Consider the following 25,037-nt stretch of genomic DNA (forward strand, 5'->3'; position numbering starts at 1 on the left):
GCCCCCTCAATCCCTAGACCGAAATCCCATTGTGATCCAATATAGGGGAAAAGTGAGAATGCACAAATGTTTATAAAAAAAAAAAAAAAAAGAATCCGAGGCCAAACTTCATGAAAAATGGCAGAAAACACATCCTACCATCTGCAACAATTAATAATATGCAAGCACAAATAAAAGCTGTTATAAAGGCAAAAAAAGGATATGCCAAATATTGATTCCACTTATCAAGGCCAAGAGGCCATTCGAGGATAAGGGTTAAAGAGTGTACAGTAGCCAATTGGACAATATATTAATCGTTAATAATGGAAATTCGGTAAATTCAGAGATTGTTGTTAAAATAGATTTATTAATGTTTATTCCACTATTCTTAACCTTTAAATATTTAAGTTTGAATCATAATTTCGATTTTTCATTGGCGTTTCATAATTTTGACCATAGTTGTATATAATAAATAAACGTTACCAAATGTAAGGTAAATTACTTGAATAAGTTTTTTTTGTGGTTCAACTTAGTTTAAAGTGTTTTTCAGTTAAAAAGAATTTGTGTAACCACATTGTTCAGTTAAAATGAAAATTAACTGTGGCTGCTACAAACCCTGCATGGAGACTCTTGATAATCGCTCAAAGGTCAAAAATTAAACAAAATATTGGTAGAAAACTCACCTAATAAATTTCACTGTGATATTTATTAGGTGAGTTTCTGCCAATATTTCATTTAATTTTTGAGCAATTATCAAGGGTCCACAGATGACCGTCTCATGTCAGCCACTTTATTTTTCTTCATTAACATTAGATACTTGTATTTCGGAGTAAAAAGAAAAAGAAACTGATTCAGGTAGGTAGAATTTATCTTGATTTTGGTAATACTTGTTATATATTTTTTATCACTTTTTCGTTTTGTTGTCTTTACTACAATATGCCCGACTTTTTAATAGAAGGTAGACCAGGGCTCTACGAACAAACTTATCTTTAATTGACCTTTCACAACTAAATATTTTTGTTTACTAGCTAAATAGAAAAGTTACTAGCCAAACCCACATGATTTTTAGAATATGACATCTTCATTCTGTGACGAGTATGTATATCATAAATATTTTTCTGTGTTTTTTTTTTAAATAAGTGTAATTCTAAATATAAAACAAATTTTATATTGATACTTGAAAGTATAAACATTTTAATTTCTTCAGATATTTTTTAAACAGCCTTTGTTAAAAAAAAAAAAAAAAAAAAAAAAAAGGAGTATATTGTTCTATTAAACTTTCATTGTTTTAATAATTTAACTTTGTTCGTTTTATATAAAAAAAAAATGAAACAATATTTTTCATGCAGTTGTGAGCTTTGGAAGATTGTCGGTGAAAGAAATACAATCGCTAAAAAATAAGCGTTTCATTATTTCTAGTCGTCACTTTAAAAAACCAATCGCAAATGCAACTGTTTCACTCGCAATGTAAAGCCCTGTAGACATACAAATCTGTTTAGTCTATCATTTAGGACAAATATTGATCCATGTTTTTTTTTTAATTTGTGTTTTCAATCGGTTTTTAATAATATCTAAATTAAAAGTTGTAATTTAACCGCCACCATTTCGCAGGTAGAGATGCCAAATGAGAAAAATAATTCAAAATATCAGATTTATTATTTTAAATGGATATTTTAAAATTAGTTTTTAGTTTCCCATAATTTTTAATTTCAATAAACATTTGATTAATAGTTAATAAAATAAATAAAAGAATAATTACATGCGTTTGGGTTATCTTAAGTAGGACAGCCCCTGGAGTGAATGTGGTATTGTGGTAAGCGAGTTATTTCTAGTTAAGAGAGGATAGATAATTTTAAGTATTTGAGACCAAGGATGACCAACGACACCAATTACCCCACACTTTTGAATGGCCGTGTGCCTGATTTGTTCATTATGTATTTTTATATTTTGTGCAAACAAATATTTCAAAGTTACATATAGGCGAGAAACACACACAAGATCTGTGCTGGAAGTCCGATTATGAAAGATTTAGTAGTGAAAAAAAATAAAAATAAATAAAAATAAAAAAAAAGATTTAATTCGAAGATGAATCTCTCAAAATTTCAGGGTTGGAATTGAGTGTTTTGGGTTACCAACTGCAGAGGTCAGCCCGTCACAAGCGTCGGTTAACAGTCAATTCTAGGAGGTGTGAAATCTGTAATTTACTATTTGTGTGAAACCGTTATTCACAGTCAATTGATGGTTGGAGATGAAAGTGTTCAAATATAGATTTTGGCATTCAATATGGAACAATTTTCTTTTTTTTGAACGAAGCAAACTTCCCTTACGAAGAATTATATTTATAATTTGTACATAGAGACAGGATATTTTTCAGTTTTTAAATAAAACTTAAACTTAGCGGACATTTTCTTTCTAGGCCACTGTGTTTACACCTTACCAAAAAGATTATTGTCTGTCTATCCGATTTTCATTTTATCCGGAATATTGTTTAACACAATAAAAGATGGAACCCACATGGAATTTTCAATCTAATCATTTAACCCGGGCTGTAGAGTTAATCCAAGAATAAGATAATCCTTTTTTTTTTTTTAAACTATGCACAGGATTAAAAAACAAACAAACAAACAAACAAGTGAAGCATGCATGGGCCCTCATGAGTGCACAGTGAACGAAGCATAAAAAAAAAAAAATGACTAAGTTCAGCATTGCCCCACCCCCCTCCTCCCCATTTAGCCCCAGGGGACATCAAATTCTGGTGAAAATGAACAAACGGTGCAGTTTTAGGTCTTAACATGTGTAAATTTGAGTTCTGCACTATGCAAAAAAAAGAAATGACGAAGTCCTTCATTTGCCCATATTTAGCCTCAAAAATCCCCAAGGCCGTAACATATTTAAATTTGAGTTCAACACCATGCAAAACCGCTAAATAGAAATACACAGAAAACTTTGGACAAATATGGTAAAATATTCCCAAAAATGGAGTGTTTTATTAGCCCTAAAAGAGCCCCTGGGGCACACCCAAGAGTTATTGTGAAGTATAAACAAAAAAAAAAATTATATAGAAATCAGTTAGTTAAAACTTTTCAGAAAGTTTTATAAAAATCCAAGGCATCAATTTTTTTTTTAATAAGCACAAAAGTGTCAATTTTAGACATTATAACCCGGAAGAATCCCCAGGGAGGGGAGGGGCAACAGTTTTCCTGGAAAATCTGTTTTGTTACTTTTTACTCATATCATGTTTAATGTTTGTGCAAAATTTTACAAAACTCCAAGGCATAGTTATTGAAAAAAGTATGAACGGACAAACAGATGAATGGACAAGGGTGAATTTACAGGTCCACTCTCCTGTTGGGGGACCAACAAACTAGTTAAAAGTATAGCCACAGAATCAAGTATTTATTATATCACTATATATTGGATATAATACATATATTAATAAGATAGCGTGTGTTCTTTTGTGTGTCACGCTTACATCCGGGTCGTTTAATTGTTATGTTCCTCTATTTGTTATCATAAATAATTTTACCAAGAATTCTTCATAAATTTTGGTTTCGGTTATGGCTGAAGGAACTCAAGTTTTTGATTCAAGTTAATGCACCCAAGTCATATAGATATATTTTTTTTATTTTAACATAAAAATCGATAGAACATTAACTCTATAATAATATACACAAAATCTGCAAGAATTAAAATATCATACTGAAGCGTACTTTAGGACCGGGCTTTACCAGGCGTTCGTGCTAGCTTAGATAAATACTTTTGCAGTTTTAACAAAAAAGCTACAATAATTTACACTGAACATCTACAGAATGCCAACATCAATATATTACATATGAATGAGTCCCCTGTTGGATTTTCACAGGTCCTGCTAGTATATATAACTATTATATCGCTGCTATATATTGGATTAATATTATAGCGAATTAGCTATAATAAATACAAAATCTGCATAAATTAACAGATCATATTTAAATGTATTTTACAACCAGGCAATGTTGGGTGACCTGCTAGTTTGATAATAAATTTAGTGTGTGCGTGTGTGTATATATATATATATATAACTAAATTTAAACAGTATTCATTGCATCTATTGCAATATATTATTTAAATTGCAGATGTGAAACACCTTCAACTTTCATAATCTGACTTGAAGTTTCAGAACCCTAACAAAGACGGACAGTTCTGCTAGTATTTTTGCTTATGTTAAGATGGTACAAAAAGCATGTCGTTTTTTGATGTTCAACTTATATATAAAAAACATTATTTTTGCACCAACATAATACATTTTTTGGAATCAAAATTCTAAACCCGCAGGGCTACCCAATGTTGCCAGGAGTCTGTCTTAATATCAACATAGGAGTTAAAAAAAAGTGTGCAATCTCTAGTGTTATGACGATTAATCAAAACTTAGGGAGAGCAAAAAACAAAAAACAAAACCTCAAACCTTTTTGGGTATTGGAATCGGCATTGGAAAAATTTCTGCCAATTTTCTGATGCCAGAACAGATTCTTTTAATTGTTTTTATTTATTTTTGTTTAAAATTTATTTATTGATTTTAGACTACCAGTAAAACTAAAAATCTATAGATCACCCTCATCTCCCACAAATGTATTTTCATGTTTGCGAAAATATATGCACAGATTATATAGAGTATTGTGATAATTTGTTCCTCCCCGAATATATTTTTAGAAATTTAACAAAAATTAGAACTGGATTATTAGAATCCGGAAAAATATTGGAATCGTCCCATCATTAGTAACATCTTTCTTTTAAAATATACCTCGTTCAATATAATAGAAAGCAACAAAGAGAAAATTGATCTAGTTTCGGTGTTGTTTTTTTGATACAATTACCAATAAGAATGAAAATAATGAATTCTCATCCTCCTTTGATCACTGGAATAAATATTAGCTTTTTTGTTTTGTTTTATTAATTAATTATTTACCATAATTAAGTAGGATCACACTGAATCCCATGATGTAAGGTTTGTAAGTGTATCGTATGCAGTTTTTGACTTCAGGTATTATTTGGATGTTTTGGACAACTCTTCTCATCTTGAGCGTTATTCGCAGAATGTTTCAACTGATGTAACCTCCAATCTTCGGGAATCTTTCCGTAAAGAAGGTTGGTTGGTTGTTTTTGTTTTACGGCATATTAACCCTTTTCGGGTTATTTAATGCCGAATCCAAAGATTTTGAAAAAAAAATTTTTTAATAGAATATATTTGTTGTTTTCACGTCGGTTTCTATTTAACCCATAGTTGGGACCCTAATAGGTACTACCACTCTGGGTCAGAGTGGACCTGGGAGCAATGGTAATTGAAGGGTGGCTCCACACTCCCCAAAGCCCACAAGCTGGGACCTCACCACTGGATATAGTTTAAGGTCATATCCAGGACCCCCATTGAGGGACTTTTACCCTCTGCAGGGGGGCAGTCGGCATATTCTAATGCCCCAACGACAGGGCCCCGTAAAGAAGGTAGAATGGTACATCGAATGAACCGTTGTGTGAATAACACTCAAGATGAAAACAGTATTACATTTCTGAATTTTTGAGGATTGGTTATTCATATTATTTGGATTCTTTAAACTACTGTTCTCATCTTGAGGGTCATTTTCACAACATTTCGGCCGATATAACCCCCAACCTTTTTTTATGTGTATCTTGTCGAACTCAGGAATGTTTCTGTTGAACTCGAGGATTTGGATAGAATTTCAAATGGAACTATTTATTTACTTCATGGGGGTAGCATGCTCTTGTTCTGTCAGCCATGACTGGATAGATGTCCTAAGTAATCCGCAATTGTATTTTTTGGTCGCCCACACTAAGAATTGAACTTTTAGGAGAATATCACTTTTACAATTGATCGTTTCCAAGTACTCTAACCACTGCGCCATGGGTCCCCGTGAAATAAATAAAGGGTTCAGTTTGAAATTCCGTCCAGACTTCTGAGTTCGACTGAAACATTCTCAAGTTTGACAAGATACACCTGAAGAAGGTTGGAGGTTACATCAACCGAAACGTTGTGAAAATGACATTCAAGATGAGAACAGTAGTCCGAAGAATGCAAATAATATGAATTATCAATCCCCATCTTAAAAATTCTGAAACGCAATTTCTGACTTTTAATCAGACATAGTATTATGGTTTTTATAACTTTGTTTAATACAATATAGATTAGTTAATATTTCGGAAAAAAAAAAAAAAAAATTAGTTTCTTAAAGGAATTTACCTCTTTCCTCCCAATTCCACCAGGTGAAAAAAAGGAGTGAAAAGAGAGAAGAGATAGATGGGGGGGAAAAAATGTTAGAAAAAAATAAGAAAAATGCTTGGTCTTACTCATGGTTTATGCAAGAGGAAGGGGGTGGATAGAAACATCGGGGAGTGGGGGAATGGGAGGGCGTGGATACAATGCAATTGTAATAGGAGTATCAATATATCTAAGTATAGTAGCAGATATGTATGACACCTAGAAGGAGAAGAAGAAAACGACATACAAACAGCTTGTTCTAGTCAGTCAATGAATATCACTAGTTTTTTTTTTCTCTTCCTGGAAGCCAAGATCTTAAAAACTTGTTTAAGAGTCTCTGCTCCACCAAGATTTCAACCTAGCGAAATCTGAACACACTAAACGCCATAAAAACAAGAAAATAAAACTTTAATAAGTATTATTAATTAAACCTAACACATGTGGCAATGTCATCCATCATGCATGCCATCACGTTGATGTATAACCGATTGTTTGGTCAAAAATACAAGACAGCAACTGGGAACAATGTTCATGCCGGGAGAGGGAGAGGTTAATCGTGTACAGCTTACATAAAAATATAACGGCTCATTAATGATGCCGAGTTAAACAGAGCTGACAGGGGGGAAAAAATAATGAAATACCAAGGTTTTATGTACGACATAAAAAGAAACTGGAATCTTAGGAAGATCTCCATCATTCCAGTAATTATATAGGAGCAACCAAACACATGGAAAATAATTTAAAAAACTACCTGGCAAATATACCCGGTGAACCAAGTGCAAGAGAGATACAAACAATTGCACTCAAAGGGACGGTTAGAATCTAAAAACTTATCTCTCAGTTGGAGTGGCTGAAATATCTGGTATCCGGTAAGATGATCTATCCCCAGCTAGAACAAAATAAGAAAATTTAAAAATACCAAGAAGGCAAAGAAGCAAGCCGAGGGTAAGATATCCGGTCCAGTACATAAGTGAGCCATCACCCAAGAAGGGCTAAACCAGCTTCATCTTTATGCGTCATTAATGAATCTTTTCATCCTATTTTGCTTTCAATTCACTTCTGACGATTGTTGAAAACTGAAAATGTAGAAAAAAGTTAAGGCCAAGTAGATCTTTAATATTATTAACTCACTAGGAGTTTTTTTTACACAGACCATTATTAATTATGTACTTACTAGGAGTTCTGGCAGAGGTTATTATCAGAGACAATTTGCTGATATCTGATGCCATTCCATGGAATCTGGGTGACAACAAATCTCCCCAGTAGGTTCCAACTCTTTCGATAACCTTTGTAAATAATGTATCGCAACAGCTATTTACCATTAATTTTTCGCTCGAAACGACCATTGGTATTCACTGGAATTTGGGTGGCAACAATCCTCTCCAAAATCCCAGTCATCCAGTGGAGGTCTGGGTAGTGTTTTCTCTCTTAGGTCTTTTCATACTCCCTGATACTTCATAACTATTTGGTGTGGCAACTCATGTGAGTTAATTTTCACATTATTACTGTATATAATAGTTCATTTTTTCTTTATTTTAAAATGAATTTAACATTACATTTAATACCTGCGGTATTTGTGTTTATAATAAGAATTTTGCATTAATTGAAATATAATATTTATGCATATTTTACAACTAGGCAACACTGAACGGTCTGCTAGTACGCGCGCGCACACACACACACACACACAATAAACATATATATATATATATATATAATCAAAAATGATAATGATGTTTCCAAGAGATAATATGATGCAAGCCCTTCAAGGGTAGCAAATGGGTTTCGGGGGGGGGGGGGCGAGGGTAACAAATGAGCGCACCACAAATTACTACCAGTCTTTGTTAGTGTTATGACCTTCAGACCCCCCTCACCTTCCACACAAGTTAACCGAGCTTCACCTCCCCTTCCATCCTGTCACAAAAACTGACCAATCTTCTACCCACCCCATATATGGTTACACGAAAAAAAGCATCTATTAAACCAGCCGGATGTGTTTACTTATGGAGGGCCCTAAATCTAATCTATACAAGTAAAGCCGGTCCATTTATAGTTTCTTTGTTGTCAATAGTTTTCTTCCTACAAAATAAATATTTGATTCTGATTTGCCACTTCTTATGGTGGATTACTGGAGCACGTTGTTAAAAACAATAAAGTTTAATTTAATTAAATTCATTCCAGAAAATACTTTGAACAGTTTGGAAATATTTTCATATAAAAAGTATCTTTGAAAAAAAGGGGCCGTAACTCTACATTTATCAATATAGAGTTACTTCAATTTATTCAAAATAACTTGGACCCCCCCCCAAAAAACTAAACAAATCCCCCCCCCCCCCAAAAAAACCCCTACTACTAATCAACATCAGTTAACAGGCCCAAACTGATAGTTTCTCCAGTTCTCTCAAACACTAACCCAGTTTAAAACCACTATATCAACAGTGACAATAGCATATGTTATACACTCATTGTCCCATCTGTTCTTTTCACCGTTTCTTTTTGTACTCATTTCCTCTTCATTCCTTTTTCTGTTGGCTCCTGTACTCCCAGCACTTTTACAGTACTCCATCCTTAGTTTGAAACGTCACATCATTCAACTACAATCAAGTGTTAAATCCAAGTACACCAACTGTACTTATACAACGTTGCCCAGGATACAAGGGAGTAATTTTAGTTTTTAATTACTATCTGTTTGAACACTTTTAAACTTAAGGTAAACTATTTTTTTCAAATTTAAAATGAATTATCCCTCTTACTAATTTTATTTTCAGGTGATTATTTAAAAATGTTTCATATTAACAATTGTTTGGACAGGATTAAGTACATTTTTTAAAAGATAAATTATATTGTCTCCCCCCAACTAAAAAAAAATTGTTGCAACAATAACAAATAAAAATTAGTCAGAAGACGAGTTTGATTTGTCAGATTAAATGTTATTTGAGCCTGACTTTTAAAATCTGTCCAGATAACATAACTTCATCTGATAGATATTAGAGTGACATATTTTAAGGGCATTATTATAAGGTTTGTTTTCACAATGACAGATCGTTAAGGACATTGCCAAGGCTGCTGCAAAGAAGGTGGGCTCCCTTTACCATGCTAGAAAATTACTCACATCAGACAGTATCCTATATCTCTACAAAGCCACAATTCGCCCATGCATGAAGTATTGTTGTCACATCTGGGTTGGAGCATCTGTTACTAGTCTTTCACTCTTAGACAGAGTTAAAAGGCCTTGCACTATCGGCCAAGCTTCCATCTGTGTCCCATCATCGCAATATTGCATCACTATTTTACAAGACATGGAGGATGGTGACACAGGGCTTATGAAAAAGAACCTGAAGTCCTACCTTACTAATACTCCTGGTGAACCAAGTGCAAAAGAGATCCAGACAATTGCACTTAAGGGAACAGCGAGGATACTAAAAAGAGCTCTTGGTTGGTTTCAATAAAAAGCGGGGCAATTTTGGCAACTTGTTTAAAAAATGAACTCATAGTACTTGTGCTCTCTCAGCATATATACTCCCGACTAACTCGACAAGCAACAAAATCACATCCCATCACTGTTGAGGTCTCTAGATGCCGGAAAGCCTCCTATTCTAATAGTTTCATTTCTCGGACTGCTAGACTTTAAAATTACTTCCCCGTTTCCTGCTTCCATGACTGTACTAATCTGCAAAAGTTTAAATGTAATGTGAACAGACATCTCACAGCTCAACTCCACACAGTTCCCTATGGTGGCCCTTTCATGTTTAAGTGGCTTGTTTCGGATGTAGAAAAAAAAAAAGCAAAACCTTTTATAATATGACTATAACTTAGAATCCTCTGAATATGTAGCCACAATATTTATATCGGATGGATTAATCGTTCATGTCTCCGAATATGTTGAGAATTGAAAAAACACAAAAAGATTGTAAAAATGCTTACATTGCAAATTTTCACCCGGCTTTTTTTTTTTTTTTTTGAAGCCATTCGATTCACTTGAATAATGCTGATCCCCAATAAACAATAGACAACTCATTTGAAACGATGGCCATGATTTATAATGAAGCAAATATTATACAATCGTTAACTACACTGCTCATGAGCCAGTATTGCACAAACAATGCCAGGATTTTTAAAGTTTCCTTTTGTCACGATTAGCTGTTCTACCAAGGCTTGATCGTCTAAGTTAACCTCCTGTATAACCCATAGCTGGAGGGGAAGGATGTATGGGTTCATATTTTCCTTCCCAAAGGGCATTTATGAGTGGAAGTGAGGTATTAGACCCAGTAGTAAGCAAAGTGTTTCTGGTTTCTTCAAGATCAGAAGGAACAACATCAACAAGTCTCAAGAGTAAAAGACAAAGAGAATGCAAGATGGCATTGCATTCATGTAATGTTTTGACTCATTTGAGAGCCATCATCAGGTGGACAGTGTGTATCTCTAGAGAGCTTGTGAGAGTAAAAATGCAAGGACTAGATCATAATGTATTTCCTTCAGCTTAGACTAGGGGTGTGTGCATGCGTAGGGAAGGGGTATTTTTAAAAGCTGCAGGACATGTTGTGCACACACACACACACACACACATTTAATGATCCACTTTAAAAGGCCATTTCTGAAAAAGAAGAGGGGATTGGAATGAAGGGTCATTTTTGAAGGTTTGTCAGAACCACCTTAAGGAAATTGATAAGGTTTCTATGGCTGCAAGTGGAGAAATATAGGCAAAAAGAAAAAAAAATGGTTCCAGTGTAAATCTTTTAAATCTGAAGTAAATTTTTAGAGAGATATAAGATTTTTTTTTTTTTTTTTTAATTTTTTAATTTGAGATTCCCAGACGTCCGTGTGCTTGTGTTGGTGACTCATCCATATACATTTCTAGTGCAGCAGCCTAAATGAGTGACAATCAGGTCATTCAGTTGAATAATGGTTATATTCAGAAAAGGAGGTCCACACAAGGTGTGTGTGGAGGGAGGGAACGGGGGGGGGGACGTGCAGAAAACAGGAAGAGAAAAAGAGAAAGAGATGGGGGGGGGTTGTAGAGTAGGAGGATGTGAGCAAGACGGGGGGGGGAATGAGGAGGGAGGGTTGGGGTACTAAAAACAAACTAGAGGAAAGGGGAGACAAAACATAGAAAAATGTGTGTGGGGAGGGAGACTGAATTACACTAAGAAATCACCCTGTTCTCTCCCCAGCAATACAAGGCTGAAGGGAAGGGCATACGCGTCTATTTAGTTTACCCCACCCCCAATCACTTTAAATTTTCTTCCAAGATCAACTAACACCTACTTCATTTTATGCACACACACACACACATCTAAGTTTTAATGTAGCTCCATGGAGTCAAGCACAACCTTGGGAAAGAGATGATGGGATAGGGTCTCATATATATATATATATATATATATTTATAAAGCAAGGGAACAAGATCCGCCGGGAGATGTCGCTAGAGAGCTAGAGCTAGAGAGAGAGAGAGAGAGAGAGAGAGAGAGAGAGAGAGAGAGAGAGAAGAGACAGACAGAGTGAGAGAGAGAGACAGAGAGAGAGCTGGAAAGAGAGAGGGGGTGTAAGAAATTACGGGTTTTCCTTTGGTAGCACAATTGAACCCTATTATTTGACTTTAAAACTTCAATTCAAGCCAAAATTTACCTTAGTTTGGCCAGTGTTCCAAAAGGCTTGAATATCGCTTCAAAACGGCCAGGCCGGACATTTTCCAACCTATTAACCTATTAAAATGACTGTGTAGCGCAATCATTACTATTCGAAATTAGAAATTGATTAAAACGGATGAATGTTAGAGTAAATATTTGCTTGGAAGAAAGTTTCCAGACAAATGATGGCGCATCATGCGAAACTAGACATAGGTATTTGTGTGACTAGCGGGATACATCTGACCGGCCCGCGTAAAAAAAAAAGAAGGCAATACGATTTTTGTAAGATTGATCTTATGGCTTATTTCGATAACAATTCCAAACCGATTTATAAAATCACGATGTAAAGTTAACTTTCAAAATGTTTTTTTATTATTATTTTGAATATCATTCCACTGTTGAATTTTACTGATTTTTTTTTTTTTTTTTTTACATTAAACCGTTTTAACGTGCACTTGCACTGGTCTTATACCAGGGCCAAGTACCTAAGGTTCTGTTCAGCCCCAGAAGATTATTCTCCTAGGCATTACCTCTTCCTTTGACGAAAGCGATGGTGGTTTATTGCCGGGTGTTTTCAAGGATTGTATGCCAACGGGTCCGATCACGACCAATTTTGCACCCTTCGAGAGTAGCCTCTTCCACCTCGGGTAGGGTGTCTGTGTGTGGGAGAAGAAGGTACAAACTGGATTAGTACGGTTTTTCGATAAATGTCAATTTTTCATATGACCCCGCTTGGGTGAATATTGCCCGAAATCGCAGAGAAAACATGAATTTTTACACACACGCGTCTCCTGCCCATCAAAGAACCCACGTTTTCTTCGACAGCCGGTTTTATTTTGCACACCAGAAACTTTCTAGTAATCGTAAACATTGCATATATAATGTATAAGGGATGAGTCTCAAACTCCCGAAATGGACCTGATATTTGCCGGTATTCTAGAAAGAGAGAATTTGAATAATCAAAAAGGCTTAAAATTTAAAACAAAATGGTATGTAACAGTTGTAACACACACAAAAAAAAAAAAAAAAAAAAAAAAATATATATATATATATAAAATATATATATATATATATGACCAACCTCAGGAAAAACGATCATCGTCAGACTCGTTGAAAACGAAACGCGTTTTATATTCCATATCAATTATTTCTTCTTCTTTTTTCACACCTTGTAAGTGATCACTAATCCATTTTTTTAAACTAGAGACCCCAAGAAGAGATAATTACATTTTCTTTTTTTTTTTGCAATCGTAGTGACAATAGTGGCCTTGGCAACAGTAGTAGTAGGGACATCAATAGTTCCGTAGATGACAACACAAGCAGTAATAGGAAAAAAGAAAGGAAAAAAAAAAAATGTGTGCAGAGGCCATCATCGGAGGGGGTGAGAGCGATTAACTCAACACCCTACAGTCACACACACACACACACACACACACACACATACACACACACGCGCGCTTCGATATAAATAGAACACCAGCATCCATTTTTAAAACCGTCTACCTTTCTTCAGGCTTTCGCACCACGTGAGAGAAAGAGAGAGAAGAAAACAGAAGAAAGAGAGAGAGAGAGAGGGGGGGGGCATTGGACTAATGGATGACATAAAATCGAAAACGACCCCCCTCCTCCACCTTCTTAGGAATTTTGCGTTGTTGTTATGGCAGTATCATCATTATTATTATGCAATACCTTTTTTCTTAAATAAATAAACACCATTTCAAAAGAACACCAACCCAAAACCCAACACATCTTGCAACCACATCTGTGATTATTATTTTTTATGGTATATATTTATGCATTAAATGTGCATGTAAGTCTTGTATAAGTGCTCACCACCACCACGACAGGAAACAGGACTAATGGTTTGAAATATGAGGAACTTAAAAAAAAATAATAATAATCAGTGAAAACTAAATGCTTAAAATAATTCCGGTTACGACATAAGAGAGAAAAAAAGTAAACTTCTCTTTTTAAGTCAGGTCTTGGTGACCTAGAGAGAAAAATAAGGGATAAAAAAAAGACAACGAGTGTGTGTGTGTATATATATATATATATATATATATATATATACATACACACACACATACACACACACAAAGTGAGAATTATTGTAGGGTAGTGGGGAAAGACAATCAACTAATATCGACTATTTGTTCTATACAAATACGAGGAATGAGAGAGAGAGAGAGAGGAGGTTAAAAAAGGTTAAGAATTTCGCGTACAATTTCAAGTCGGCACTGAACTCCCTCTTCCCATTTTTGCAAGAAAATCTCGTTAAAATAAAAAAGTTAATTAATAAATTAATTTAAGTTTGAAAAAAAAAATAAATAAAATAAACATACAAAACAAACAAACGGGTTTGGTTTGTATTTGTTGGTGAGAAAAAAGTTCTTTTGTTAAAAGAAAAAAAAGACGTGAATTGAACAAGACAAAAAAAAAAAAAAAAAGAAACCGACATCGAGTAGGGACAGGAAGAGTTTTTAAAGGGGGGTAAAAAAAAGAACAAACCAAAGTAAAAATACGCTCACTCATAGAATAGTGTCGCTGTCGAAAAAACACCGTTTTTATTTGGTGTTCCTAGCACAATTCAACCATAATACTCAACCTTTTTTTTTTTTTTTATCGATAAACGAGACTCAAGATAAAAATTACATTCTATTTGACAATTTATTGACTTTTTAAAAATCACTACAAGCTTTTAAACCGATTTCTGACTCGAACAAACGTTTAAGCCAAGCATGGCGCCTCTTCTTCCAAGAAAAAAAAGAGGGTATTTTTCATTGTCGACACTATCAAACACATAAAATATTTTGGTACTTATGCAAAATAATACGAACCATACTATTTTTTAAATAAGATTTTAAAGTTTTTTACAGTATCTTTTGTTTATTAAATTGTTAGGTGAAAGTACAAAATAGTTACAAAATACCCTTCCTCCCACGTGTTAAGAATAGGTTTCTAAATAACAACATTATTTCAGCAGTCAGCACGGTTGGTAAAATGCATAATTACCAGGATTTTATAACAAATCGCGATAAGATATAGGAAACAATATACAAAATGCCGACGAGAAAAGGTGATTTTTGTTTAAAAGAAAATAAGCATAAAAAAAGCATGTCAAGAGAGATGAGGGGAACTGCGGAAATTCGGAATAGAGGCCGCATGCATCACCGGTGTGAACCTTTATCGTCGATTATTGTAAAATGAACACCGACTTTATAACCGGTGTAACTGAGAGCGATCATTTCTACGTAAAAAAAAAAAAAAAAAATCAGGGCAGCCCCGGCAGCATATATATATATATATATATATATATATATATATATATATATATATATATATATATATATATATACACAATTTCACAATAAAGGTAAAATAGACCCCCACCCCAGTTTCCACGGTGCATAAAATACATTAAGATATTTTTGTTTTTGATAATCGTAATATAAATGTGATTATCGACAATCATCTGGGTGCTAATGAACTTACTGATCGCGCTATTTTTTAAAAATCGTATTTCTAAGTGTAATTAAAGTTTTATGATATGTTTTTTTTTTATTCAATTGTAAATAGGTACAAAACACCCTCCTCTCCCCATGTTAAGAATACCTTTTAAAATAATAACGTTATTATTTCAGCACGGATCAATAAGTGCATGACAGTGCATGAGTACCATCATCTGTGATCAATTACTTTCTTATATAGAGAATGTAAAAAACAAAATAAAAACCACACAAAAATAAGAAAAGATTAAATAATAAAATTGACTAATAATAAAATCCCAACTTCACAAAAAAAAAAATAAATAAATAAATAAATTAAAAAGAAAAAAAAAAAAAAAGCGGCCTATCGTTAAATCAAAATAGGTATAATCGATACAGATCCAGGTTAGGATGGATTAAAGGATAATCCACGCGGTGTTGTCAGAATGAAATAAATTATCAACTAAAAATATCATCCCCCCCCCCAACACACACGCTTTTGTATATATTTACGTTTCTTTTATATATTTATTATTGTTCAATACATATACAGACATTAATGTCAACCAAATAACCGAATTCTCAAAATCTTAGTGACAACATCACAACAACAGACCAAAACAAACGAGAATAGTGAAAGTGAAATTTTTATCATAGAAAAGACGAAAACTACCCTGAAGTCACACACACACACACACACACACACACACACACACACACACACACACAGACAGAGTAGGAAACATCGCGTAATAGTTATTACCTGAAGTAGTTAAACCTTCAACCTTCTCCCCCCATGGTATAAGGAGTTTTCAATCACCGGTCCTTTTTTTATGTCGGTTCCTTTCTGCAATCTTCACCGTAGAGAATTGAAACGAGTAGGGGGAAGTAAATATAATCCACAGCGGGTAAAAGCTGTTCGATGATGACCATATAAATAAGCCTATATATATATATATAAACAGACGGAGATATATAATTTTGAAAATAAAATTTTAAATCCTAAAAAGGAAGGGGAGAGTGAAGTTAAGTGTTCTTTTCTTCCTTTTTTTTTCGCCGATGTCAAGAAGAAGCGGCGGAATGTCGGAGATCAACGTGCAAACCTGCCATACTGGCTTTAATCTGACAATTTCTCTCTCTCTCTCTCTCTCTCTCTCTCTCTGCATCGCTTTCTTTCTCTATCAAAGTTCACAAAAGAGGGAGTTAGTAGTTTCTATGTTTAGTGGGTCAGTGCACGGAGGGAGGGGGAAAGAAGAGCGCCCGGGGTAGAAGGAAGAGGTAAATAGCGAAAAAAAAATAAATAAAATAAAATAATAAAAAAAAACAGCGTGGGGGAAGGGGTGATGAGTAAAAGAGACAAAGCGAATCGCCGGGGTGGGCGGTAGGTAAGGGAGAAAAAGAAAGCGAGAAGATAAGGAGAGAGTGTGTATGGGGGGGGGGGGGGCGCCCGCCTGTCCCTCTCCTGCTAAAGTAAAGACTTTAAGCCACCCCACCTCCTTTCCGACGATACCCCTTTCCCGTCCATTTATAGCAGCATGTGACCTGGTTGGGATAAAATGCCTCCTGCAATAAGCATGTACGGTTCTTCTGCTCTTTGGCCTTTTTTTCTTTTTAAAGTCTTAGTCGGGTCGAGTGAGGATCTGCAGACAGTGAGTGTGTGCGAGGAAAATACGGAGAGCGAGGACAAAACTGGAAGAATATATATATATATATATATATATATATATATATATATCTTCCAATTTTAGAGAGAGAGAGAGAGAGAGAGAGAGAGAGAGAGATGCATAAAAACAAAAAAATTATAATAAGAGCGAGTGAGTTGCGACCAAAGAGAGGACCTGCGACCTGCGACCCAAAGAAAGGGCCAGCGACTAAAACGGGCGCGCTGTGACCCAAATAGAGGATCAGCGACATGTGACCCAACTCAGAACCAGTGACTTGTGACCCAAAGAGAGAGCGCGACCTGTGACTTGAAGTGAGTGATCTGCGACCTGAAGAGAAAACGCAACCTTCTACCCAAAAAGCGAATTTTAATCCAGAAAAGAGAGAGAGAGAGAGAGAGACTTGCAATCCCAGGAGACCTCCAATCCGAAAAGAGAGAGCGAGAGAGAACGACCTGCAATTCAAAAAAGAGGGAACAAGTGATCGACTTGCAATTGGATAAGAGAGTGTTTTGGGATGTTCACTCTCTCATTATAATGAGAGAGTGAACATCCCAAAACAAGAGAAACTAGAATTATGAGGAGAGAAAAACTGAGCACAGCGGGTGGGGGTCATATAAAAGTAAGCCGGAGAGAGAGAGAGAGAGAGAGAGAGAGAGAGAGGGAGGGAGAGGGTGGGGACAGGGGGTGTAATCTGAAGTAGTGTTAGTTGGAAGTCAGAGCAGAAGGGGAATGTATGGTTGGGGGGGGGGGGAGGAAGATGGTAGAACGAGAAACAGAGAAGGGGAAGGATGATGTTAAAGGTGTAAAGGAGGGAAAGACGGAAAGAACGAGGGGGAGTGGAGAAAACAAAAAAGAAATCAGTGTATTAGCACTGACTGGTTCCTTTGTGAGAGAGAGAGAGAGAGAGAGATAGATAGATAGAGAGAGAGAGAGAGATCCACAAAACAAAAGGAAAGGAAGGGGGGTCGCTTGGCAAGTACACCCCACTCTCCTCACAGTAATACAGTTGAATAAAGATGCTAACGGGCGCGCCGGGGGTGCGGTGGGATGGCATGACGAACACCACCACCCCAACTCCCTTATAAAAAATCTCAAGAAGATGTATTCTCTTCTTGTTTTTTTTTGGGGGGGGGGGCGAATAGTTGTTTAATGACAGCAATCAACCAATTAGAAACAACTAGCTGACCACGTCACTGAGAGAGAGAGAGAGAGAGAGAGAGAGAGAGAGAGAGAGAGAGAGAGAGACTAAGCGAAACAAAAATGCAAGCTTTGGTAGTGCCACCTTGTTGGCTCTCATTAATGAAGATAACTAGAGAAAAAAAGGGGGAAATGGACTGGAAGGGGTAAGACGAAGAGGGAAGGGGGTAAGAGAGAGAGAGAGAGAGAGAGAGAGAAAGAGAGGAAGGGAGAGAGGTGGAAAGAGTAAGAGTAGGAAGTGGAGAGTGAGTGAGGGAGTTAAAAGTGAGAGAAAGCGATAGAGTGAAGGAGTAGAGAGAGAGAGAGAGAGAGAGTGAATGAGGGAGTGGAAAAGAGAGAAAGAGTGAGGGAGTGGAAAAGAGAGAAAGAGGGAGGGAGTGGAAAGAGAGAGAGAGAGGGAGGGAGTGGAAAGAGAGAGAGAGAGGGAGGGAGTGGAAAGAGAGAGAGAGAGGGAGGGAGTGGAAAGAGAGAGAGAGGGAGGGAGTGGAAAGAGAGAGAGAGGGAGGGAGTGGAAAGAGAGAGAGAGAGGGAGGGAGTGGAAAGAGAGAGAGAGAGGGAGGGAGTGGAAAGAGAGAGAGAGGGAGGGAGTGGAAAGAGAGAGAGAGGGAGGGAGTGGAAAGAGAGAGAGAGGGAGGGAGGGAGTGGAAAGAGAGAGAGAGGGAGGGAGGGAGTGGAAAGAGAGAGAGAGGGAGGGAGTGGAAAGAGAGAGATAGAGTGAGAGAGTGGAAAGAGAGAGTGAGAGAGTGGAAAGAGAGAGAGAGAGAGAGAGAGTGGAAAGAGAGAGAGAGAGAGAGTGGAAAGAGAGAGATAGAGTGAGAGAGTGGAAAGAGAGAGATAGAGTGAGAGAGTGGAAAGAGAGAGATAGAGTGAGAGAGTGGAAAGAGAGAGATAGAGTGAGAGAGTGGAAAGAGAGAGATAGAGTGGAAAGAGAGAGATAGAGTGAGAGAGTGGAAAGAGAGAGATCGTGGAAAGAGAGAGAGAAAGATAGAGTGAGGGAGTGGAAAGAGAGAGAGGGAGTGGAAGGGGAAAGAGAGAGAGAGGGAGTGGAAGGGGAAAGAGAGAAAGAGTGAGGGAGTGGAAGGAGAGAGAGAGTGAGGGAGTGGAAAGAAAGAGAGAGAGTGAGGGAGTGGAAAGAAAGAGAGAGAGTGAGGGAGTGGAAAGAAAGAGAGAGAGTGAGGGAGTGGAAAGAAAGAGAGAGAGTGAGGGAGTGGAAAGAAAGAGAGAGAGTGAGGGAGTGGAAAGAAAGAGAGAGAGTGAGGGAGTGGAAAGAAAGAGAGAGAGTGAGGGAGTGGAAAGAGAGAGTGAGGGAGTGGAAAGAGAGAGTGAGGGAGTGGAAAGAGAGAGTGAGGGAGTGGAAAGAGAGAGTGAGGGAGTGGAAAGAGAGAGTGAGGGAGTGGAAAGAGAGAGAAAAAAAATAAAATACCGGATAAAAAGAAATAGTAGTTGCTTGGTCTTTCATACGAGACATGTAAGTGTCGATCAATAATTGAACAGCTTTACATATTTATAATTCCCCTTTCCATCCCACACTACCTGGAAACAAAAATCTCTATGGACATTAAAGACAGAGTGGGGGTGAGAAAAAGGGGTAGGAAGAGGGAGAATTGCACATCAGTTAATGAAGAAGAGTTGCATGTAAATTGCTTATATCACCCAATGTTAATTGCTTTACTTTCGCAATATCAGGAAATCCTAACATCTTGCCAGTCGGAAATACAAAGTGAAGAATCAACTTTTCGATGAAAAGTCTTGTGAAAATCTGCTTTCTAATAACACGCAACTTTCAGGTGATAAAAAAATTGTTTTTCATTACTATACTTTTATTACATTTTCACCCCAAACAAGGCACAGTGCCACTTGTATGTAAGGGGCTATTATCTGGGACATATTTTACAGGGTTACTATGTAGGGAGCTGAACAACAAGATGTCTGTTTATATTACACTTGAATTTCTGCATGTCAGTACAGTCAGGGAAACAAGAACCCGAAAGGGAATTCCAAAGTCTAGTAGTTCTAGGGAAGAAACAATTAGAGTAGAATGGCTTCCTTACATCTGGGGATTTCTTCTGTGTAAGGGTGGGATTTTGTTGCTTGTTACCAGGTCAGGTGTATTTACATCGAGAGGGTAGAAGGGTTTGAGCACGTGGTACAATAGGGAAAGAAGTGGCTGGTTATTTTTAATGCATCTAAAACCAAGCTTCTATCTTTACATCATCGACGTTCTGATACCCATCACGCATCAATTGAAATGAATAGCTCTCGTCTTGGGGAGGCTCCATGTTTTGAGAAGCTTCTGGGCCTTTACTCCTGATCTGAAATGGAACACTTACATCAAATCCGTTGCCAAGGTCGCTGGAAAGATATTTGGATCCTTCTATCGATCCGGTAGATATCTAACTGCTGATGCACTTCTCTACCTATATAAGAGCCAGGTATGTCCATGGATGGAGTATTGTTGCCACATCTGGGCAGGAGCTGCTAGAAAGCCCTTATCCTGCCTTGACAGAGTTCAAAATAGACTTCGTAGCCTAGTAGGGGATGCCCCTTTCTCTTCCCTGCAACCTCTTTCTCACAGAAGAGACGTTGTGAGCCTGTCTCTGCTTTATCATTATTTTCATGGCAAGTGTTCATCTGAGCTCCAATCTATGCCCCCCACCTTGCCAAACTTTCACGACAAACACTCGTTTAGTTGAAAACACTATCAATAATTTCCCTCACTCTTTATCCGTGCCTAAGCCTAAATGTAGATTCCATGAACAAAGCTTCTTTCTTAGAACTGCACACCTGTGAAACTGTCTTGCGTTTGCCTGCTTTCCAGCTGATTACAATATGGTCATCTTCAAGTCTAACGTAAACAAGTTCTTGATGAGCCGTTCCCCCTTAAGTAATTCAATTTACCAAATTTACACTACGAACGATTCCTATTATATTGTTCCACTGACTACTGTACACTCTTTAACCCTTATCGAGTGACCTCTGGGCCTTGATAAACGGTAACTCCTATGTAAAAAAAAGAAAAAAGTTTGGAGCACCTACCATTAAAGTACTTGTAAAACAGGCAGAGAGATGCAACATTTCATCGATGGGACAGCAGTTGAAGCCTAGCTGGTAGTGCGGGACGTGTGGGGTCGGTGAATCTCTTTTGAACCCTGTCTAAGAGGGACAGACTAATAGTAGATGCATCAAGCCAAATGTGGCAACAATACTCCATACATGGGCGAATGGTGGCCTTGGAAAAAGTACAGGATACTCTCAGGTGTAACTTTCTAACATGGTAACTGAGACAACCAAGTAGTCGGAAGATCCCAATGGGGACAGAACGGCGGATAAACATAGCTCAGGGCAAGTTATGAGAAAAAGGTCTAAGAGACTTGCAAGTGTCAGGCACACAAGTGGGTTCATGAACAATCTGAGTCAGGTCATAAGCAATGGAGAAACCGTGACAGAACCTCCCCTCATCATCTGTCTTGTTTGAGCGAGCTAACCATTCCATATTGTGAACATTGAAGTCTCCACAGACGTGAATGTTAGCCAAAGGATGAGCAGACAGAATGGGGTCACTTTTCTCAGATAGGCTCTTAAAAATAGTAACTTTGCTGTTATAGGGGCAATAGAGGGCAAATATAAACACAGTGGTGGGAGCAAGTGCAACCCGAAAGCACATATAGGTCAATTTAAGGTTTTTTCCAGAGATGTTCCTACCACATGGAAAGCCATCTTTAATGTAGGCACATATTCCATGCCCATGGTGATCCTGGGGATCAGATTTGGGTGTTAAATTAGAATAGCCTTTAATTACGAACTTATCTGGAGAAATAGTCGGTCTAATGCCAGTTTCGTTTAGTAAGAATAGGTCTGGCTTGGTCTCCTGTAATTGGATTTCAACCTTTGGAAGGTTGGAACGTAGACCTCTGATGTTGGAGAAAGAGACATGGTAGTAGAGGCCTACGTTGGAAGTTGATAGTGCCAAGAGAGGAGCGTTTCAGACATACTGACAATTTTGCACATTGTATCCAGGTGTGCTTATCACTGAATGGTTATAAAACAAAGACTGTTGGACATTTATGCATAAAACTTGATGGGCAAGTCAGACAGAATCAAGTTTATTTGTACCAAAAAGGGTTGAATTGCAGAAAGCATTTTGAATTTTATTTAAAAAAAATGCCACCTGTAGAATCTTTCCCCTCTTCAAGATTCCACAAATTGTTAGTTTAGAAATCTTTGCCAGACCTAGACAGGTTTGTTTGACTACCTGGCCACCCTCTCATTTGAGTGGTGATTATCTCCCTCACCCTCCATCCGTACATCGTCTATTTAAATTGTCACCATTTCAACAAGTTCTTTTCCGCACTTAAAAAGTGAACAATTTATGCAAACATTTTTCAAAATTGTTGCATCTAGATTTGTGTGTGCTAAAAATAGATTAAATTTAGCCTTAAAAAAATAAGAAAGGTTCGTTAATTTAATGAAAATTAAAATAGGATGTGAATTTCTTTTAAAACATGGGAATCTTTACACTGAACTCGACAACCTATATGGAAATTCAAATTTGTATGTGGGTAAGTGAGACCCCCCCCCCAAGAACACTTCCAACAGAACAGACAGTTTTTTTTTGGAGTGGGGGGGGGGTATTTAATACAACTCTTATAAATTCCAAAACTGATGAAAAATAATCTAGTACAAAGTATGCGAGACATATTTTTACAAAAAAATCATAAATACTAGTGGTCTGACATTTTCTATTTTTTTTCAATGTTGGATTTCAAGGAAAGCAAGAGAGATAAGTTAGTTTGTCATACAGAATTGGTTGCATAACTCTTCCACATTAAGACATACGATGAAACTCAATTAAATAAATTCTATTTACTTGTAATTATTTTTCCACTGGATCATTTTTTCGTAATTTTTGGAATATATACTAATTTCGACATGGCATGTAAGTACATGACGTTTTTACCTTAACTGCATTCATCCAAAATTCGATTATATGGCACAAGCACCATAACTTCTCCACATCCAAGTTGTCATAGTCACCATCTCTAAAACTACCCGTACTTCCACTTTCCTTGTACACAGTACAATTAAACATCGAGTTCCTTCCAGCTCTTATCATAATTAAATCCTTTTGAAAAAGGGAAGTGCAGGTTGCTTATGGATACAAACATTGATTATGGAATCAGCAAGCAGAGTTCAAATTCAATTGTATGATTTTACACTGTTCACTTAAACAGTGATACCATTTGAAGAAAGGTATGAACCTCTTAACCCCTTTTTGTGATTTTGATGAAAATAGTATGTTGGGTTCCATGAATAGTTTTCAATAGGGGTGTTGTGTTTTTGCATTAAATACCCCCCCCCCAAAAAAAAGGGGATGATATGCTGTAAAGCAGACGACTTTTTTGTTATGCATGAAAAACAAGAGAAACATTACCGCATGCCATTGCAATAGTGGGCGATGTGCGTGTGTGTGTGTGTGTGTGAATAAAAATTAGCAAACAGAAAGAAAAGACAGCAACAAGTTGTGTGGGAGGAGGAGTATTGAACAACAATTTAGACAAGTTTCCTACCTAAAAAGTATTTTGAATAAGAGTTTAAAAATAGATGTACAAGTTGTTGAAGAGGAATTTTATTAGAGATAGAGAGGAAGAGAAAGCGTAAAAGAGGAGGAAGGAGAGAGAGAGAGAGAAAGGAAAGAGAAGGAAAGAAAGAGAAGAAATGAGGTGAGGAAAAAGAGACGAAAAGGGAGACAGAGAAAGAAAGGGAAGGAAAGAGGGAAAGAGAACATGGGAAAGGGAAAGAGAAAGGTGGGAGACCGGGAAAGAGAAAGGGGGAGAAAGAAAAGGGGAAAAGAGAAAGGGGGAGAAAGAAAAGGGGAGAAAAAGGCGATGGAGAAAGGTGTCGGAGATAGGGAAAGAGAAAGGCAGCAGAGAAAGAAAGGGAAAGGGGGAGAAAGAAAGGGAAAGGGGAGAAAGAAAGGGAAAGGGGAGAAAGAAAGGGAAAGGAAGAAAGAGAAAGGGAAAGGAAGAAAGAGAAAAAAGGGGAATAGAAAAGAGAATGATGGATGAGGGGGGAGAGGGTGGATGAGAGGAAAAAGAAAGGGTGGAGAAAGAGGGAACGATAGGATGATATGTGAGGACGGCTAGAAACTTGGGGGGGGGAGGGGGAATTTTGCAAGAGAAGAATCAAATTCAAGGAAATGCCTCCACTCTTTGTTGTCCCCAATTATTGAATAGCAAGGTAACAAGTATCGGCTTGAAATAGAGAATAAACCCATAAATCTTGTGGTGGCAGAACCAAAGGGGTCACATAACAGTAAAGGTAAGTCAAAAACTTTGAAAAATCGAAACAGAATAAAAAAATTGAAAAAAATAGATAAAAATAAACAAAGCCACACTGGAAAGCTCTTTAACCTTGAAAACTATAAAAAAAAATTTTGATAAAAATTTAATTTTTAATCTTTCGTTGGAAAATTATTTTTTATGTAAGTCATTTCATCTCCTGCAACCTTCTGAAGAAACCTGCTTTCTCGAACTAACAATAGTCCTACATTTCAGGGATCATCAGTTGTTTAACTGGAAACACTGTTTTGGGGATTTATAAAAACAAAGCAGTATCATGGCTTCCCAATAGTGTTCATCAAACACCACCCCATTAAATAAAGGAGCAAAAAATGTTCCGGATAATAAATCCAGTCTTTGTTTGCTCCAGATTAATTAGGCTAGCCTATTTATGCAATACAAAAAAAAAAAAATTCTTAGTTGTGTGACCCCCCCCCCGTATTTATATATATATATATATATATATATATATATATATTTATTTTTTTTTTTTTACA

General features: G+C 36.7%; 1 protein-coding gene across 4 annotated transcripts in view; it reads right to left on the reverse strand.

The window, feature by feature from the left end:
* The window catches only part of LOC145249717 (uncharacterized), a 179,473-nt gene that overhangs the window by 98,310 nt on the left and 56,126 nt on the right, over positions 1–25,037 (reverse strand). The window contains exon 1 of one of the 4 annotated variants that reach the window (XM_080111596.1): positions 16,105–16,506. The exons of 1 other annotated variant lie outside the window; for it this stretch is intronic. The gene's annotated coding sequence lies outside the window, so the exon portion shown is untranslated. Of the gene's footprint in view, positions 1–12,937; positions 13,282–16,104; positions 16,507–25,037 lie in introns of those variants that run through there. 2 more of the 4 variants (XM_080111598.1, XM_080111597.1) reach the window with 2 other exon arrangements.

The sequence above is a fragment of the Euprymna scolopes genome, chromosome 28 (genome assembly GCF_053919585.1).
Source record: "Euprymna scolopes isolate OS-2025 chromosome 28, ASM5391958v1, whole genome shotgun sequence".
Taxonomy (NCBI): Eukaryota; Metazoa; Mollusca; class Cephalopoda; order Sepiida; family Sepiolidae; genus Euprymna; species Euprymna scolopes.